The sequence below is a fragment of the Ovis canadensis genome, chromosome 5 (assembly GCF_042477335.2).
Source record: "Ovis canadensis isolate MfBH-ARS-UI-01 breed Bighorn chromosome 5, ARS-UI_OviCan_v2, whole genome shotgun sequence".
In the NCBI taxonomy this organism is placed as follows: Eukaryota; Metazoa; Chordata; class Mammalia; order Artiodactyla; family Bovidae; genus Ovis; species Ovis canadensis.
In genome coordinates this window covers 16,492,282-16,512,988 of record NC_091249.1, presented here as the reverse complement: position 1 = coordinate 16,512,988, position 20,707 = coordinate 16,492,282, and the positions used below count along the sequence as shown (strand labels likewise).

The 20,707-nt window shown below is 40.3% G+C and overlaps 1 pseudogene; it reads right to left on the bottom strand.

The window, feature by feature from the left end:
- Positions 1-16,162: 16,162 nt before the first annotated feature.
- Positions 16,163-16,926, bottom strand: LOC138440622 (small ribosomal subunit protein eS4, X isoform-like; annotated as a pseudogene).
- Positions 16,927-20,707: the final 3,781 nt, after the last annotated feature.

Here is a 20,707-nt window from a genome sequence, read left to right as displayed (position 1 = left end):
CACTCCAGTATTCTTGCCTGGAGAATCCCCATGGACAGAAGAGTCTAACAGGCTGTAGTCCACGTGATTGCCAAGTGTCAGACACGACTGGGCAACTAAGCACGCACATCTTTCTCTGAACCAATAAAGAATGTGAACCAGGTCTGTAAGCTTGTAGTCCATAGGCAAACCCACACGTGGCTTTCTTTCACTGGTTCCATGTTTTTAAGCTTCTGGAAATGGATTGCTTGACCAGAGAATGTGGTCTCCACTGGCCACAGAGCCCTCCACTCTATTTTGTTCAGTATCTAGCTTGATTCATTTATGTTGCATATCTGGCCCCTCTAGGCATTCCAGTGTGCAAACCCAACTTAAGTACAGTTCAAGGTTCTTCCTGCTTTTATGGATTCAACGATGGTTGTTCTGATTTCGTGCTCAGGGTCCCCTCAGGAAATAAGCCACGTGATCTCCATTTAGGATAAAGGCTGTTCTTGCTTTGTCAGAACACAGTGGGATGGGATCTGAATCAGAAGGTGACCCTTCTGTGTGTAAAGCACAGTTCTTCTCCCTTTGAGTTTTCCTTCAGTAACTTGCTACTGAAGGGTCTTTTCCCAGAGCCCTTGGGAAAATGAATACCTTCTGAGTAGACTCAGACAACCACATCAGAGCCAACCCCTCAGGAAGTCTGTCCATACAATTGCCTGGTGGTGGCCCTGTGGCTAACCCCAGCCCAGTGAATTCATGGGAGATGTGCTGGCTTGAATCAAACAGCCTCTGAGCTTTATTTATGGACAAAACGATGACACCAGAATGTTCTCTTCCCCTGGATCTCATCGCCCCTTAAATTTCAGGAAGAGGGGTCACCAACTCAAGTGTGGATGACAGAAACAAGTGAGGTTTGACATGTGTGAGAAAAACCACACTGTCCACTCAGCATATCTTTCCATTTTTGTAAGAGGCATGGGCGGAGGCACTTGGATTCATAGAAATGAAAAAACCAACAGCAAAAATGTGAAGATGAACGGCAACCATCAGCCTGGATAAATACTGCCGTTTGTCCGTTCCAAGCAGACAGATATGATTCTCCAGAACAATAAAATTTTCTGATTTTTTAACGTTGGTTCATTTAAAAACAACAACCACCACACTGTGTTGGTACCGTCCACCTTCAATCATGATGAAATAATTGCCATCACACTTGCCATTCTGCCTTAAACAGATTTTTTAAATAAATTTATTTATTTTAATTGGAGGTTAATTACTTTACTTAAACAGATTTAATGGAACAAAATACATAAGGAAAATGCTGTGAAGTTTGTTGTAGCCAGCTCAGGATTGCAACTCTAAGAGAAGGAAGCACATCAGGTGAGCCCCAAGCACTGCCTGGCCTAGGACAATTTCCTAACCACAAAAAAGAAGGAGCCCGATCTCTTCTACCAGAGGGAGCACAAATGCTGAGTTGAAAAGGCAGAGGTTATTTAGAGCCATTGAAACACCTAGAATGTAAAGATTTGAGCAACATAGAGAAGGGAACTGGCTGAGAGCTTGGCTTCACATGTACGGAGAAAGACCGAAAAACCCTGCAGAAAGCAGTTGACATGGCTGAAAGCAGAGCCGAGATACTAAACGTCACACTAGCAGACACTGGCTTCCCCGGTGCTCACAGGTGAAAGCATCCACCTGGAATGAGGGAGACCAGGGTTTGATCTCAGGGTCGGGGATCCCCTGGAGAAGAAAATGGCACCCCATTCCAGTACTCTTGCCTGGAGAATCCCATGGATGGAGGAGCCAGGTAGGCTACAGTCCATGGGGTCACAAAGAGTCGGACACGACTGAGTGACTTCACTTTCTTTCAGCAGACGCTGGAGCTCTGGTCCAACCAGATGAAAGAGACCTCATTAAGGCATTCATCTGAGACACAATATTTATTCCAACATCTCACAAGTAAGATTCGCGTCCTAAAGAAGTGGTTCCAAATTGGAAGGGTGAGGTGCTTTTTCTCCTCCCTCAAAGAACATCTGGCAAAGCCTAGAGATCTTTTTTTGACTGTCACGATGAGACATACTGGTGCTGTGTGTACTTAGTTGCTCAGCCTCGTCCAACTTACTGCCACCCTTTGGACCATAGCCCACCAGGCTCCTCCGTCCATGGGATTTTTCAGGCAAGAGTACTGGAGTGCCTTGCCATTTCCTTCTCCAGGGGATGGAAAGTACTACTGCCATCTAGTGTGCAGAGCCAGGGATATTGCTAACCATCTCACAGTTCACAAGATAATCACACACGACGAAGAATTTTCCAGCCTAAAAATGCCAATAGTGTCAAGGTTGAGAAACCCCACCCTAGAATAAGCGCTACTCTGCTGCTGCTGCTGCTGCTGCTAAGTCGCTTCAGTCATGTCCAACTCTGTGTGACCCCAGAGATGGCAGCCCACCAGGCTCCCCCGTCCCTGGGATTCTCCAGGCAAGAACACTGGAGTGGGTTGCCATTTCCTTCTCCAATGCATGAAAGTGAAAAGTGAAAGTGAAGTCGCTCAGTCTTGTCCAACTCCTAGCGACCCCGTGGACTGCAGCCTACCAGGCTCCTTCATCCATGGGATTTTTCCAGGCAAGAGTACTGGAGTGGGTTGCCATCGCCTTCTCCAAGTGCTACTCTAGATCTTTGCAAAAGCTAGTAGCTAGCCTCCCCAGTGATCCTCGCCTCCTATTATTCATACCTTTGTCTAGTTCCCACCCACCCATATGGAAAAGCTCAGATGAAGCAGGACAGAGGTCTCTGTCATAGCCAGAAATGAGAACAGATCTGCCAATAAGCACGTGAGTACTCTTGAAAGCATATTTTGCAACTATATTGGAGTTTTAGATGACTATAGCCCCAAATGATGGCTCACTGCAACCTCATAAAGAGTTCCTGAGCCAGAACCATGAAGCCAAGTCACTCCCAGATTCCTGATCTTCAGAAATGGTGTGATAATAAATGTTTTTAACTGCTAAGTTTTGGGGTAATTTATCACACAGTAATAGATGAACACAACAATCTTTGCCCTAGCAAAGCCTAAAACTAAGCCTTGTTAATTGTCTGCCAGAACAAAACTCAAAACTCTTATATATATTAAAAAAAAAAAGCCAGATTCCTTAAAATGCATAATTTACAATGTTTGGGAATACAGTAAAAAAAAAATTACTAAGCATGCAAAGAAATGAAAAAACATGACTCATAATGTTTTTTTTAAACGCAGTTACAAACAGATTCTGAGATGATCCAGATATTGGAATCAGCACACAAGGATTTTCTTTAAAGCTATTAGAATTATGCTAAAAACTTAAAGAAAAATATAGTCCTAATGAGTGACCATATGAGAAGTCCACAGAGAAACAGAAATTATGAAAGAGAAGCAGATGGAAATTCTATCACTGAAAAGAAAATATCAGAAATCAAAAATTTACTAGATTGGCTTAAAAGCAAATTTAAGATGGCAAGAGGAAAAAAAAAGTGAACTAGAGACAGATTCATAACAATTTCCACTCTGAAGAAAAAATATTTTTTCCAGAGAGATGGTATGGGGAGGGAGATGGGAGAGGGGTTCAGAATTGGGAACACGTGTACACCTGTGGCGGATTCATGTTGATGTATGGCAAAACCAATACAGTATTGTAAAGTAAAATAAAGTAAAAAATAAATAAATAAATAATAAAAATTTAAAAACATGAACAAAGTCCCAGTGACCTGTGGGACAATGTTAAACAGTCTAACTTAAGTCCAATTCAGCTCTCAGAGGAAAGCAAAGAGAGAACAAGAAAGAAATGTTCAAAAAAAAAAACAAACAGTGATTGAAATTTTCTTAAATGCATTGAAAAACATTAACTTGCCAAATCAAGAAACTAAGTGAACCCCCAAGCAGGCTAAATACAATGAGAAGCACAAGTAAGTACATTATAATCAAACTGCTGAAAACCAAAGATGAAGAAAAACCTTTGAAAGCAACAAGAGAAAAATGACTACATAAATACATGAGAGAAAAGACACAAAGACAATTATCTTCTCGTTGAAACGACGGAGACCAGAAGGTCACAGAATAACACTGAAATGAAGAAAGAAAAAATTGTATTCCAAGAATTTTTATCCAACAAAAATATTCTTTAAAAGGAGAGCAAAATAAAGACATTTCAGACTTTTTTAAAGTTGAAAGAAATGGTTGCCAGCAGATATGCACTATAAGACCTACTGAAAAGAGTTCTTAGGCTAAAGATAAATGATACCAAATAGAAACAGATCTACAGGAAAAAATGACAAACACTGAAAATGTTACATGTAAATTTAAAACTAGATTTCCCCTTCATTTACTTAAAAGACAAATGCCCATTAAAAGTGAAAATAGTAACATTATAAATTGAGATCTATACTATGGTTTTTCCAGTGGTCATGTATGGATGTGAGAGTTGGACTGTGAAGGAAGCTGAGCACCAAAGAATTGATGCTTTTGAACTGTGGTGTTGGAGAAGAGTCTTGAGAGTCCCTTGGACTGCAAGGAGATCCAACCAGCCCATTCTGAAGGAGATCAGCCCTGGGATTTCTTTGTAAGGAATGACGCTAAAGCTGAAACTCCAGTACTTTGGCCACCTCATGGGAAGAGTTGACTCATTGGAAAAGACTCTGATGCTGGGAGAGATTGGGGGCAGGAGGAGAAGGGGACGACAGAGGATGAGATGGCTGGATGGCATCATGGACTCGATGGATGTGAGTCTGAAGGAACTCCGGGAGTTGGTGATGGACAGGGAGGCCTGGCGTGCTGCGATTCATGGGGTAGCAAAGAGTCGGACATGACTGAGCGACTGAACTGAACTGAACTGATACTATACATAAATTAAAATTATGGCTACATCACAAAGGATGGAGAAGAAAATGAAGTTAGGCTGTGCATTGCTCTTCATCCTGTTCATGACGCCATTTGTCTTGCTGTTTACACTGTCCGCACTGTTTGCTGAACCCAGGGTAGGCAAGACGCGAGCTCAGAGGCTGGAAGAAGGCTTGAGGAGCTGTAGGAACTGGAGACACATTTATTCTCTTCTGGCTGGTGGAGCACAGCCATCGCATAACCTAACACAACGCAACCTCTCTCCCGGCTGACACAGCAGCCGTAACAGTATTCTCTCCTGGCTGACGCAGCACCCGTTCCACAGTTCTCTCCTCTGGTGGCTGACCCAACAGACACAGCCATGTAGCAACAACAACACCTCCGCCTTTTAAGTGGAGCTCACATATATATGAGACTTAAGGTGGCTCAGACGGTAAAGCGTCTGTCCACAATGCGGGAGACCTGGGTTCGATCCCTGGGTTGGGAAGATCCCCTGGAGAAGGAAATGGCAATCCACTCCAGGACTATTGCCTGGAAAATCCCATGGACAGAGGAGCCTGGTAGGCTACAGCCCATGGGGTCGCAAGGAGTCAGACACGACTTAGCCACTTCACTTCACTTCAGAGCCCCCAACCCGTGACTAAGCAAGGATCTCGTGACGTGCATGCGCAGAGCTACAGACGATCTCAGCTGTTACATAGTCATTATTTACAAAATGTGCGGTGAAAGAGCCTGAATACGCACGCTATCTTGGCTAATATGCTGTCTCCTCACATACTGCTATTAGTTCCTCATATTTGTTAAGTGTGAATAACAATGTGAGAAGTGAAACAATATTAATTATAATTAGACTGTGATGAATTAATAACATAATCCTTAAATAACTAACAAAAAGAAAAATAAAAATAGCTTTGATGCCAATAAAGAAGAGGAAAAAAAGAATACAAAGTATTCAATTAATCCAAAAGAAAGCACAAAAGAGGAAGAACACAAAGCAGATGGGACAAATAACCAAATAATTACATGTCATACTTACAGCTCACTATATAATTTAGTAAAACTGAGCTGAATACTGTAATTAAAAGGAAATGGTTATCAGAGTAGACTCTTTAATTATTTATTTTAATAAATTTATTTAATTTACTTATTAAAGTTATTTATTTTACTTTACAGTAAAAACGATGCCCAGACTTCCCTGGTAATCCAGTGGATAAGAATCTTCCTGCCAATGCAAGATTCAATCCCCAGTCTGGGAAGATTTCACATGTTGCAAGGCAAGCAAGCCCATACACCACAACTACTGAGCCCACACTCTAGAGCCTGCATGCCACAACTACTGAGCCCATGTGCTTCAACTACTGAAGCCTGAGCACCTAGCGCCTGTGCTGGGTAACAAGAGAAGCCCGCACACCACAACTAGAGAGAGGCCTCACTGGGCAGTGAAGACCCAGTGCAGCCAAAAATAAGTAAATAAGTACAAATTTTAATAAATAAAAAAAAATGCCAAACTACATAAATGTGAAATATAAAGCACAGATTAAAGATAAAAGGATGGAAAAGTATGAAAATAGTAAGAATAAGAAAACTGGTATGGTTACATTAAAATAAAACAAGGCAGACTTCAAGGCAAAGCATTTCCACAGATAAAGGGAGACATTTCATAATACCACAAGAGTTAACTCAGCAGGAAATCATTAAAATCTTAATTTTGTACCTAATAACTGAACTTCAAAATTCATAAATCAAAAACTGAGTAACAAAATGAGAAAAATAAAAAATTTGCCAATCATGACTGGAGATTTTGGCATCTCTACCTCAGTAATTTACAGAATGAGGAGACAAAAAAAAGAAATAGTAATATAAAAGATCTGAGCCATATTATCAACAATCTTGCTCTTACTGACATTTTCAGAATATCTCCCTGAACGATTTTAAAATACACATTTTTGTTCAAATGCACATGAACACTTACCGAAATAGACCATATACTGAGTCATAAGTCTCAATAAAGTGCAAAAGATTAAAATCTTATAGTATGTTTTCTGAGCATAATGGAATTAAATTAAAAGTCAAGAACAATAGCTATCTAGAAAATCCTCCTAAATATTTGAAAAGTAGACATTCTTCTAAATGAAAGTGAAAGTTGCTCAGTCATGTCAGACTCTTTGCGACCCCTTGGACTATACAGCCCATGGAATTCTCCAGACCAGAATACTGGAGTGGGTAACCTTTCTTTTCTCCGAGTGATCTTCTCAACCCAGGGATCGAACCCAGGTCTCCCACATTGCGGGCAGATTCTTTACCAGCTGAGCCACAAGGGAAGCCCACAGATACTGGAATAGGTAGCCTATCCCTTCTCCAGCGGATCTTCCTGACCAAATAACTCATGACAAAAAATTAGTAGGGAAATTAGAAAATATTTTAACTGAATGATGATGAAAATAAAAAGTAACAAATTTTATGGAATGAACTTAAAGCAGTGCCTACAAGGAAATATTCAATCATAGAAGTCTATAATTAAAAAAAAACCAAGATTAAAAATTAATAGCTCAAATTTACACTTTACCAGTCTAAAAATGAGACCACATTAATCCCACAATGAGTAGAAGGAAAGAAATAATAAAAACCAAAGTCAATTAAATAAAAACAAGCAAATAAATAAAAAATAATAAAGCCAAAAGATAACTCTTTGAAATGATTAATAAAAAACTTTTAAAACCCAGCAAAACTAATCAAGAAAAAAAGAAAAACTTACAAATATCCAAAATGGAAGATAAGACATCACTACAGAGCCAATAGATATAAAGTATAAAGAATTATTATAAACAACTTTAAAATAATAAACTCAAGCTTTTAGATGAAATGGACAAATTCCTTGAAACAAATCTACCAAAAACAACACACGTGAAAAAAGAGACAATATGAACAGCTCTATTTTTTAGTGTCCTATTGCTTCACAGCCAGTCCCAAAACTTAGCAGTTTAAAAAACAAAAGCAACAATCATTTTGTAGCTGCTGAATTAATTGACTTCAGTTAGGTTCTCCCCATCCAGTGATGTTGGCTGGGATGACTCAGCCTGCTTCTCTCAGTTGGCAGATGGGCCACGCTGGAAAGTCCACGGATGCATTACTCACATGTCTGGTACCTAGTGCTCCTTCTCTTGAATTCCCTGTTAACCATGCAGCCTCAGAGCAGTCATATTTTCTCTATTGTGGCTGACTTCAAGAGGGAAAGCATGAGCTGCCGAGGCTCCTAAGGGACAGAACTTAAACTGACTTTCATTTTCCCATATCCTATTCATCAAAGTCTTAAGACCACACTAGACTGAAGCGACTTAGCAGCAGCAGCAGCAGCCTCAAGACAGGGAGATGTATACAAAGGAATGCACACAAAGGGTAAGAAATGGATGGCATCCCAGTTTGGAGAGCCTCTACCACAACCTAAATCTATTAAATAACCATAACCAAAAACTACCCCCCACCCCGCAAAAAAAAAAAAAACAACAACAACAACAAAAACAAAAACACACACAAAAAAACTGAAGGCCTAGATGATTTCAGTGGTTCAGTTTAGTTCAGCCCCTCAATCATGTCTGACTCTTTGCGACCCCATGGACTGCAGCACACCAGGCTTCCCTGTCCATCACCAACTCCTGGAGCTTGCTCAAACTCATGTCCATCAAGTTGGTGATGCCATCCAACCATCTCACCCTCTGTCATCCCCTTCTCCTCCTGCCTTCAATCTTTCCCAGCATCAGGGTCTTGTCCAATGAGTCAGTTCTTCACATCAGGTGGCCAGAGTATTGGAGTTTTAGCTTTGGCATCAGTGCTTCCAATGAATATTCAAGGTGGATTTTCTTTAGGATGGACTGGTTGGATCTCCTTGCCATTCAAGGAACTCTCAAGAGTCTTCTCCAACACCAGAGTCCAAAAACATCAGTTCTTTGGCGCTCAGCTTTCTTCATGGTCCAACTCTCACACCCATACATGACTACTGGAGAAACCATAGCTTTGACTAGACAGACCTTTGTGGTCAAAGTAATGTCTCAGCTGTCTAGGTTGGTCATAGCTTTTCTTCCAAGGAATTTTGAATTTCATGGCTACAGTCACCATCTGTGGTGATCTTAGAGCCCAAAAAAATAAAGACTGCCACTGTTTCTATTGTTTCCCCATCTATTTGCCATGTAGTGGTGGGACTACTACTACAAAAGCAAGACCGGAAGCTGACTGTGGCTCAGATCATGAACTCCTTATTGCCAAATTCAGACTTAAATTGAAGAAAGTAGAAAACCCACTAGACATTCAGGTATGACCTAAATCAAATCCTTTATAATTATACAGTGGGAGTGAGAAATAGATTTAAGGGACTAGATCTGATAGATAGAGTGCCTGATGAATTATGGACAGAGGTTCGTGAGAGTGTACAGGAGACAGGGATCAAGCCCATCCCCATGGAAAAGAAATGCAAAAAAGCAACATGGCTGTCTGGGGAGGCCTTACAAATAGCTGTGAATAGAAGAGAAGTGAAAAGCAAAGGAGAAAAGCAAAGATATAAGCATCTGAATGCAGAGTTCCAAAGAATAGCAAGAAGAGATAAGAAAGCCTTCCTCAGTGATCAATGCAAAGAAATAGAGGAAAACAACAGAATGGAAAAGACTAGAGATCTCTTCAAGAAAATTAGAGACACCAAGGGAACATTTCATGCAAAGATGGGCTTGATAAAGGACAAAAATGGTATGGACCTAACAGAAGCAGAAGATATTAAGAAGAGGTGGCAAGAATACATAGAAGAACTGTAAAAAAAAGATCTTCATGACCCAGATAATCACGATGGTGTGATCACTCACCTAGAGCCAGACATCCTGGAATGTGAAGTCAAGTGGGCCTTAGAAAGCATCACTACAAACAAAGCTAGCCGAGGTGATGGAATTCCAGTAGAGCTATTTTAAATCCTGAAAGATGATGCTGTGAAAGTGCTGCACTCAATATGCCAGCAAATTTGGAAAACTCAGCAGTGGCCACAGGACTAGAAAAAGTCAGTTTTCATTCCGATCCCAAAGAAAGGCAATGCCAAAGAATGCTCAAACTACCGCACAATTGCATTCATCTCACACGCCAGTAAAGTAATGCTCAAAATTCTCCAAGCTAAGCTTCAGCAATACATGAACCGTGAACTTCCAGATGTTCAAGCTGGTTTTAGAAAAGGCAGAGGAACCAGAGATCAAATTGCCAACATCCGCTGGATCATCGAAAAAGCAAGAGAGTTCCAGAAACACATCTACTTCTGCTTTATTGACTATGCCAAAGGCTTTGACTGTGTGGATCACAAGAAACTGTGGAAAATTCTGAAACAGATGGGAATACCAGACCACCTGACCTGCCTCTTGAGAAACCTATATGCAGGTCAGGAAGCAACAGTTAGAACTGGACATGGAACAACAGACTGGTTCCAATAGGAAAAGTAGTATGTCAGGGCTGTATATTGTCACCCTGCTTATTTAACTTATATACAGAGTACATCATGAGAAATGCTGGGCTGGAAGAAGCAGAAGCTGGAATCAAGATTGCTGGGAGAAGTATCAATAACTTCAGATATGCAGATGACACCACCCTTATAGCAGAGAGTGAAGAGGAACTAAAAAGCCTCCTGATGAAAGTGAAAGTGGAGAGTGAAAAAGCTGGCTTAAAGCTCAACATTCAGAAAACGAAGATCATGGCATCTGGTCCCATCACTTCATGAGAAATAGATGGGGAAACAGTGGAAACAGTGTCAGACTTTATTTTGGGGGGCTCCAAAATCACTGAAGATGGTGATTGCAGCAATGAAATTAAAAGACGCTTACTCCTTGGAAGAAAAGTTATGACCAACCTAGACAGCATATTCAAAAGCAGAGACATTACTTTGCCAACAAAGGTCTGTCTAGTCAAGGCTATGGTTTTTCCAGTGGTCATGTATGGATGTGAAAGTTGGACTGTGAAGAAGGCTGAGTGCTGAAGAATTGATGCTTTTGAACTGTGGTGTTGGAGAAGACTCTTGAGAGTCCCTTGGACTGCAAGGAGATCCAACCAGTCCATTCTGAAGGAGATCAGCCCTGGGTGTTCTTTGGAAGGAATGATGCTAAAGCTGAAACTCCAGTACTTTGGCCACCTCATGCGAAGAGTTGACTCATTGGAAAAGACTCTGATGCTGGGAGGCATTGGGGGCAGGAGGAGAAGGGGACGACAGAGGATGAGATGGCTGGATGGCATCACGGACTCGATGGACGTGAGTCTGAAGGAACTCCGGGAGTTGGTGATGGACAGAGAGGCCTGGCGTGCTGCAATTCATGGGGTTGTAGAGTTAGATACAACTGAGTGACTGAACTGAACTGAACTGAGTGATGGGACCGGATGCCATGATCTTAGTTTTTTGAATGTTGAGTTTTAAGTAGACTTTTTCATTCTCCTCTTTCACTTTCATCAAGAAGCTCTTTAGTTCTTCTTCATTTTCTGCCATAAGGGTGATGTCATCTGCATATCAGAGGTTATTGATGCTTCTCCCAACAATCTTGATTCAAGCTTGTGCTTCATCCAGCCTAGCATTTCATATGATGTACTCTTCATAAAAGTTAAAGAAGTAGGGTGACAATATACAGCCTTGATCTACTCCTTTCCCAATATGGAACCAGTCCATTGTTCCATGTCCAGTTCTAACTGTTGCTTCTTGACCTGCATTCAGATTTCTCAGAATGCAGGTCAGGTGGTCTGGTATTCCCATCTGTTTCAGAATTTTCCACAGTTGATTGTCATCCACACAGTCAAAGGCTTTGGGATAGTCAGTAAAGCAGAAGTAGATGTTTCTCTGGAGCTCTCTTGCTTTTTCGATGATCCAACAGATGTTGGCAACTTGATCTCTGGTTCCTCTGCCTTTTCTAAATCCAGCTTGAACATCTGGAAGTTCACGGTTCATATGCTATTGAAGCCTGACTTGGAGAATTTTGAGCATTATTTTGCTAGCAGTGAGATGAGTGCAATTGTGCGATAGTTTGAGTATTCCTTCGTATTGCCTTTCTTTGGGATCGGAATGAAAACTGACCTTTTCTAGTCCTGTGGCCACTGCTGAGTTTTCCAAATTTGCTGGCATATTGAGTGCAGCACTTTCACAGCATCATCTTTCAGGATTTGAAATAGCTCCACTGGAATTCCATCACCTCCACTAGCTTTGTTCATAGTGATGCTTCTTAGGCCAACGTAACTTCGTATTCCAGGATGTCTGGCTTAGGTGAGTGACCACACCATCGTGGTTATCTGGGTCATGGAGATCTTTTTTCTATAGTTCTTCTGTGTTTTGGTGTCACGTCTTCTTAGTATCTTCTGCTTCTGTTAGGTCCATACCGTTTCTGTCCTTTATTGTTCCCATCTTCACATGAAATACTCCCTTGGTATCTCTGATTTTCTTGAAGAGTCTCTAGTCTTTTCCATTCTATTCCAAAGAATAGCAAGGAGAGATAAGAAAGCCTTCCTCAGTGATCAATGCAAAGACATAGATTTCACTGGTACGACCTATCAAATATGTAAGTACGAAAGCTATCAATCTTACAGACCTAGTGGGCTTCCTCGCTTATCAGTCGGCTCAGTGACAAAGAATCCACCTTCCAATGCAGGAGACAGAAGAGGCATGGGCTCAATCCCTGGGTTGGGAACATGTCCTAGAGAAGGAAATGGCAACCCACACCAGTGTTCTTTTTGGAGAGGAAATTCGCAGGGACAGGGGATCTTGGCGGGCTACCGTCCATGGGTCACAGAGTCAGACATGACTGAGTCACTGAGCACACACACACGCATGCATGCATGCACACATATGCAGAAGCAAAAAGTCCTCAATAGAAGATCAATACATAGAATCCTGGCAACACATAAAAGTGACTGTAAATCATGGCCAGGTAGAGTCTAAGAAATGCAAGTTTTTGAATGTTGATTCAAAAGTGAATCTATAATTCATCCTGTTAATGAAATAAATGAGTAAAATCATATATAATTATTTTAATAGATGCACAGGGAAAAAATGACAAAACTTAACATCAATTCATGACCTAAATTCTCAGCACACTAGAAATAAAAATGAATTTCTTCAGTTTGATAACTGTTGCTTATGAAAAGCTACAGTTCGCCTCATACTAAGTAGTGATATACTGAATGCCACGCTCACAACTTCTACTGAACATTATGCTGGGGATTCTTTGAAAGCATGCAAAATGAATAAAAGGCAAAAGCATTGGAAGGAAGTCAATAAAACTGCCTTTGTTCATAGAAAATGTGATGGTCTGCATAGATAATCCTAAAGAGTCTACAAAAAACTACTAATATTAAAAAACAAATTTCTCAAACTCACAGATACAAGGTCAAAAACAGAAATATTAATAATTGCATTTTATATACTAGCAATAAAAATTGGAATATAAAATTTTTAATTTATAATAGCATGAAAAAACATTAGATACATAGAAACACATCTAACAAAAGACACTAAAGACTGTCACACTGAAAATTATAAAACCCTGCTAACAGAAATTAAAGGAGACCTTCTTTCATACATTAAAACTAGAGGCACACTGATTTTTTTTAAGATATAACTGACATTGTTAAGAAGAAAATATAGAAATCCTTTACATTCCTATACACTAACAATAAAAATATTAGAAAGATAAATTAAGGGGACAATCCTGTTTACCATTTCAACAAAAGAACAAAATACCTAGGAATAAACCTACTTAAAGAGACAAAAGACTTGTACACAGAAAACTATAATACACTGATGAAAAAAAAAATCAAAGACAACACAAAGAGAGAGATACCATATTCTTAGATTAGAAAAATCAATACTGTCAAAATTACTATGCTTCCCATAACAATCTACAGATTCAGTGCTGCCGCTGCTGCTAAGTCACTTCAGTCGTGTCTGATGCTATGTGACCCCATAGACAGCAGCCCACCAGGCTCCCCTGTTCCTGGGATTCTCCAGGCAAGAACACTGGAGTGAGAGCAATCCCTGTCAAATCACCAGTGGCATTTTTCACAGAACTAGAACAAAAAAAATTCATAATTTGTATGGAAATACAAAGACCCTGAGTAGCCAAAGCAATCTTGAGAAAGAAAGATGGAAACAAACTCCCTGACTTCAAATTATACTACAAAGCTACAGTCGTCAAAACAGTATGGCACTGGTGTGAAAGGAGAAATATGGGCACCTTATCTTTGACAAAGGAGGCAAGAATATACAATGCAGAAAAGGCAGCCTCTTCAACAAGTGGTGATGGGAAAACTGAACACTATGTGTTGGTTTTTTTAATGAAATTAGAACACTTCCTAATTCCATACACAAAAATAAACTCAAAATGGATTAAAAACTTAAATGTAAGGCTGGAAACTATAAAGCTCTTAGAGAAAACCATGGGCAGTATACCATTTGACATAAACTGTAGCAGGATTCTCTATGACATACCTAGAATAATGGAAATAAAAACAAAAATAAATAGATAGGACTTAGTTAAACTTAAAAGCTTTTACACACCAAAGGAAACTAAATAAGATGAAAAGACAACACTCAGAATAGGAGAAAATAATTGCAAACAAAGCAACTGACAAAAGGTTAATCTCCAAAATATATAAGCAGCTCATGCAATATAAGAAACACAAACAGCCCAATCAAAAAATGGGCAGAAGACCTAAACAGACATTTCTCCAAAGAAGACATACAGATGGCCAGTAACGTGAAAAGATTAACACTAATAATTAAATCTATGATGAGATATCATCTTACACCAGTTAGAAAAGCCATCATCAAGAAATCTACAAACAATAAATCCTGGAAAGGATGTGGAGAAAAGGGACCCTGTTAGTGGGAATGCAAACTGATACAATCATTAGGGAAAACAGTATGGAGATTCCTTTTAAAAACTAGGAATAATACTACCACATGACCATCAATCCCACTATTGAGCATATACTCTGAAAAAAACATAATTATAAAAGACTCATGTACCCCAGTGCTCATTGCAGCAATATTTACAGTGGCCAGGACATGGAAGCAACCTAGATGTCCATTGACAAATGAATGGATAAAGAAGTTGTAGTATGTATAAGGCAACGGCACCCCACCCCAGTACTCTTGCCTGGAAAATCCAATGGACAGAGGAGCCTGGTGGGCTGCAGTCCATGGGGTCGCTAAGAGTCGGACACGACTGAGCGACTTCACTTTCACTCTTCACTTTCATGCATTGGAGAAGGAAATGGCAACCCACTCCAGTGTTCTTGCCTGGAGAATCCCAGGGATGGTGGAGCCCGGTGGGCTGCCGTCTATGGGGTCGCACAGAGTCAGACATGACTGAAGTGACTTAGCAGCAGCAGCAGTACGTATAAATGTACCAGAGAATATTACTCGAGCACAAAAGGAACAAATCTGAGTCATTTGTGGTAAGGTAGATGCACCTAGAGCCTATTACACAGAGTAATGTAAGTCAGAAAGAGAAAAACAACTATAGTATATTAATGCATATGAAGGTGATGGCACCCCACTCCAGTACTCTTGCCTGGAAAATCCCATGGACGGAGGAGCCTGGTGGGCTGCAGTCCATAGGGTCTCAAAGAGTCGGACACGACTGAGCGACTTCACTTTCACTTTTCACTTTCATGCATTGAAGGAAATAGCAACCCACTCCAGCATTCTTGCCTGGAGAATCCCAGGGACGGGGAAGCCAGGTGGGCTGCCATCTATGGGGTCACACAGAGTCGGACACGACTGAAGTGACTTAGCAGCAGCAGCAGCATGCATATATATGGAATCTAGAAAATGATACTGATGAATCTGGTAAAGAACAGACTTGTGGATGCAGTCGGAGAAGGTAAGGGTGGGACAAAATGAAAAAGTAGCGTTGACACTATCACAGGTGAAATAGTTAGTGGGTAGTTGCTAAATAACACAGGGAGCCCAGCCTGGCACTCTGTGATGACCTACAGGGGTGGGAAGGGGGGAAGGGAGTAAGGGAGGTTCATGAACTAAGGGATACGTGTGTGTGTGTGTGCGTGTGTGTCTGTGTGTGTATATAATTATAACTGATTCTCACTGTTGTACAGCAGAAACCAACACAAAATTGTAAAGCAATTTTCCACCAGTTAAAAAATTAATAAAATTTCAAAAATAAAATAAATACAAAATGGAGTGATTTGCTCCCAGAACATCAAACCACAATCTCATTGCAGTTTCAACATCTCCTAGGGGTATGAAATTTTATTGTTTTTGTGCGGCAGTATCTTTAATTAAGTACAGACTTTTCCAATCATGTCACCTAGAGGTCATTTTATCCACTGCTGTTTGGCTATGAGTCTCTTGTCTCTCTCCTGAGCAATGGTAAGGTGGACACGCTTTCCGTGGAGAAGAGAGATCCACGGTGTTGCCTTTGCCAATAATGAAAATGTTGGAAAATCCGGTGTCAAAGTTCTTGCCACTGGCATCTTTCTCATGAGCTACAAAAGAATCAAGGTGTCTCTTGCAGTTGGTGATCATATCAATTCTTTCCAGGTTAGCACCTCCAGAAACCATGCACAGGTTCCCAGTGTCAAATTAGATGAAATCAGTAATCTTGCCAGTCACCAGATCAATTTGAATGGCGTCATTCACCGTGATGAGGGACTCAAGGTGGCCGATGGTGCAAACATCATGGGTCATCAGATGCAGAATTCCTTTTGTCCCACAAAGATCTTTCTCACTTTGTGCAACTTATACCTGGCCTCTTTTGGTGTAATGCAATGAACAGCAAAAGATGACAACTCTCTCCAGTCTTGTCAATGCTAATGATATCCATAAATCCAGCAGAGTAGTTTATATCAGTGCAGACCTTGCCATCAATCTAAATGAAACACTGCATACAAATCTTTATTTCATCTCCTGTCAAAGCATACTTAAGTCTGTTCCTTAGGAAAATCATTAGGAGGAGACATTCCCTTAGCTCATGGGGACCAATAAATGGATGAGAAGCAAACACACCAGTCAGTTTATCCGGCATCCAATGCTTTGGAGCTGTTACACACTTCAGGTGCTTCTTGAGACCATGAGCCATGACTTCACTGGGCATAAAAGAGCTGGGAAAGTGAATTTTAAATATGTAACCTGAAATTTCAGTAGTCTACTGGTCCCATCACTTCATGGGAAATAGATGGGGAAACAGTGGCTGACTTTATTTTGGGGGGCTCCAAAATCACTGAAGATGGTGACTGCAGCCATGAAATTAAAAGACGCTTACTCCTTGGAAGGAAAGTTATGACCAACCTAGATAAAGCATATTCAAAAGGAGAGACGTTATTTTGCCAACAAAGATCCGTCTAGTCAAGGCTATGGTTTTTCCAGTGGTCATGTATGGGTGTGAGACTTGGACTGTGAAGAAAGCTGAGTGATGAAGAATTGATGCTTTTGAACTGTGGTGTTGGAGAAGACTCTTGAGAGTCCCTTGGACTGCAAGGAGATCCAACCAGTCCATTCTGAAGGAGATCAGCCCTGGATGTTCATTGGAAGGACTGATGCTAAAGCTGAAACTCCAGTACTTTGGCCACCTCATGCGAAGTACTGACTCATTGGAAAAGACCTTGATGCTGGGAGGGATTGGGGGCAGGAGGAGAAGGGGACGACAGAGGATGAGATGGCTGGATGGCATCACTGACTCAATGGACGTGAGTTTGAATGAACTCCGGGAGTTGGTGATGGACAGGGAGGCCTGGCGTGCTGTGAATCACGGGGTCACAAAAAGTCAGACACAACTGAGCGACTGTAATGAACTGAACTGAACTGAACATGATAAAGACCTCTTCTGTTTCCTTCCCTCCAAGCGAAGATGGCTTGGCTTAAAAAAAAAAAAAAAAACCCTTTCTTTTCTTTTGCTCATACCTACTTCCCTACTTTCCTTCTACCTATAAAAACCTTCCTTTTTAAGCAACTCCTCGAGCATCCCTCTATTTACTAGATTGGATGCTGTCTGACTCCTGAGTTGTTGAATAAAGATAATTAGATCTCCCCACCAAAAGAAAGAAATGAAAGGAGACTAATACTAATAGAAATACATACCACATTCATGAATCAGAAGATCCAATAATGTTAAGCTATCAAACTTCCCCAAATTGATCTTCAAATTCAACTTACAGTTGACCCTTGAACAACTCAGATTTGGACTGAGCAGATAGGCAGATTTTTTTTCCAATAAATACAGACTACAGAGCTGCATAATCCACAGTTGGTTGACTCTGCCAATACAGAGCCATGGACACAGAGGGACATCTGTAAAGTTATACTCAGATTTTCCACTTCAAGGACTGTTGTTCAGTGGTCAACTATTGCAGGAAGGTAAACCCCTTCCAGGGCCCAAGACTGGGCTCTTGCCTGCTGCTGCTGCTGCTGCTGCTGCTGCTGCTGCTGCTGCTGCTGCTGCTGCTGCTAAGTCATTTTAGTCGTGTCTGACTCTGTGTGACCCCATAGGCGGCAGCCCACTAGGCTCCCCCATCCCTGGGATTCTCCAGGCAAGAACACTGGAGTGGGTTGCCATTTCCTTCTCCATTGCATGAAAGTGAAAAGTGAAAGGGAAGTCTCTCAGTCGTGTCCGAGTCTTCGTGACCCCCTGGACTGCAGCCTACCAGGCTCCTCCGTCCATGGGATTTTCCAGGCAAGAGTATTGGAGTGGGGTGCCATTGCCTTCTCCAGGGCTCTTGCCTAATACTCAGAAGTTAATTGTCTGAGGAGACACACATGCTGACAAAACAAGAGACTTGATTGGGAGGGAATGCCTGGGCCTCCAGTCCATCAAACCTCAAGTTCAAAATGAAGATCACAAGTGATGAAGGAGTTAAGAAAGACTGCTGTTAGAAAGGCAAGTCACTGTGACAAGGAACTAGGGTCTCCTGCATTTCAGGCAGATTCTTTTTAAGTTATTTATTTTTTTAATTGAAGGGTGATTGCTTTACAGAATTTTGTTGTTTTTTGTCAAACATCAACATGAACCAGGCAGGCAGATTCTTTACTGACTGAGCCACCAGGGAAGCCAGGAAACTATAAAGACTGCTCAAAATTAGACCACTCAATTAGCAAGGTGAAACTGAGCTAAATGCAAAAAATACCAAACTAAGTAAAGCAGAAGAACAAACAAGTAATCTAGAAGAGAGAATAATGGAAATCACCCAATCAGAACAGCAGACAGAAAGACAGATTTATTGATTTAGCCGTGTTACACGACTTGCAGGACCTTAGCTCCTTGATGAGGGATTGAACCTAGGTCCCCAGCATGGAGTCCTAATCACTGGACCAGGGAATTCCCAGAAAGACAAATTGAAAAAAAAACAAAAAAGAAAACAATATACTGGCAATCCCACAGTGGCTGGGAAACCAGAGCTTTGACTGTATGGACCTTTGTTGACAAAGTGATATACATGTATGTATATGTATAACCGAATCACATGGCTATACACCTGAAACTAACACAACGTTGTAAATCAACTATATTTCAATTAATTTTTTAATAAAAACACAAAAGGAAAAGCAAAAAGAAGAAAGGAACAAAGAAGAAGTACAAAATCAACTGGAAAACAGGCTTTAAAATGACAATAAGTACATACTTACTGATAATTACTTTAAATGCTAAGGACTAAATTTTCCAATTACAGACATAAAGTGGCAGATCCGATAACAAAACAAGAAGCTACAATATGCCGCCTACAGGAGATTCACTTTAGGGAGAAAGACACACATGGATTTAAAGTGAATGGATGGAAAGTGCAAATAGAAATAGCAAGAAAGTAAGGATATCAATACTCATATCAGACAAAATAGAATTTAAAACAAAGACCATAAAGGAAGACACTACAGCATGATAAAAGGATCAATACAAGAGGAGGGTCTAACACGCATTAATGTGTATTTACCCAATATAGGAGCACACAATTGTATTTTTAAAAATACGAACAGACATATAGAAATAGCTGATGGGAATGCATTGATAGTAGGGCATCCCACTTTCATCAACGGCAGGTCTTCAAGACAGAAAATCAGTATGGCAGCAGCGTTTCTAACTGCCATAATAGAATAGCTAGGCTTAATATCTATAGGAAACTACATCCAAAAGAAACAGGATTTGCAGTCTTTTCAATTGCACATGTAACATTCTCTAGGATAGATGACATACTAGGACACAAAACAAGCTGTAACAAATTTAAGAGGATAGTAATTATTTTAAGCATCTTTTCCAACCACAATGCCATGAAACTAAAAATCAACCACAGAAAGAGAAATAAGAAAACATTGGATTACGTGAAGACTAGCAACAAGATACTGAAAAACCAGACTAGCAACAAGATACTGAAAAACCAATGTCAATAATGAAATCAAGAGGAAAAAATTTTTAATGCTACCAAAGCACCAAACAATGAAAACACAACCATACAAAGTATATGGCAGGCAGCAAGAGCAGTTCTAAGTGAGAAGTTCATAGCAATACAGCCCTTTCTTAAAAAAAAAAAAAAAAAAAAAAAAAAAAAAAAAAAAACAAGAAAACAAGAAAAATCTCAATAAACAACCTAACCTAGCACTTAAAAGAATTAGAAAAAGAAGAATGAATAAAACCTAAAGTCAGCAGAAGGAAGAAAATAATAAAGATCAGAGATGAAATAAATAAAATAGAGGTTTAAAAAATAGGGAAAAAATCAATAAAACCAAGAACCAAAATCAACAAACCTCTGTCCAGGTTCACACTGTGAGGACCCAAATAAACAAAATAAGAAATAAAACAGGAGAAAAATAAACAACAAATACTACAGAAATATGAAATACCATGAGAAAATATTTTGAACAATTATGTGCCAACA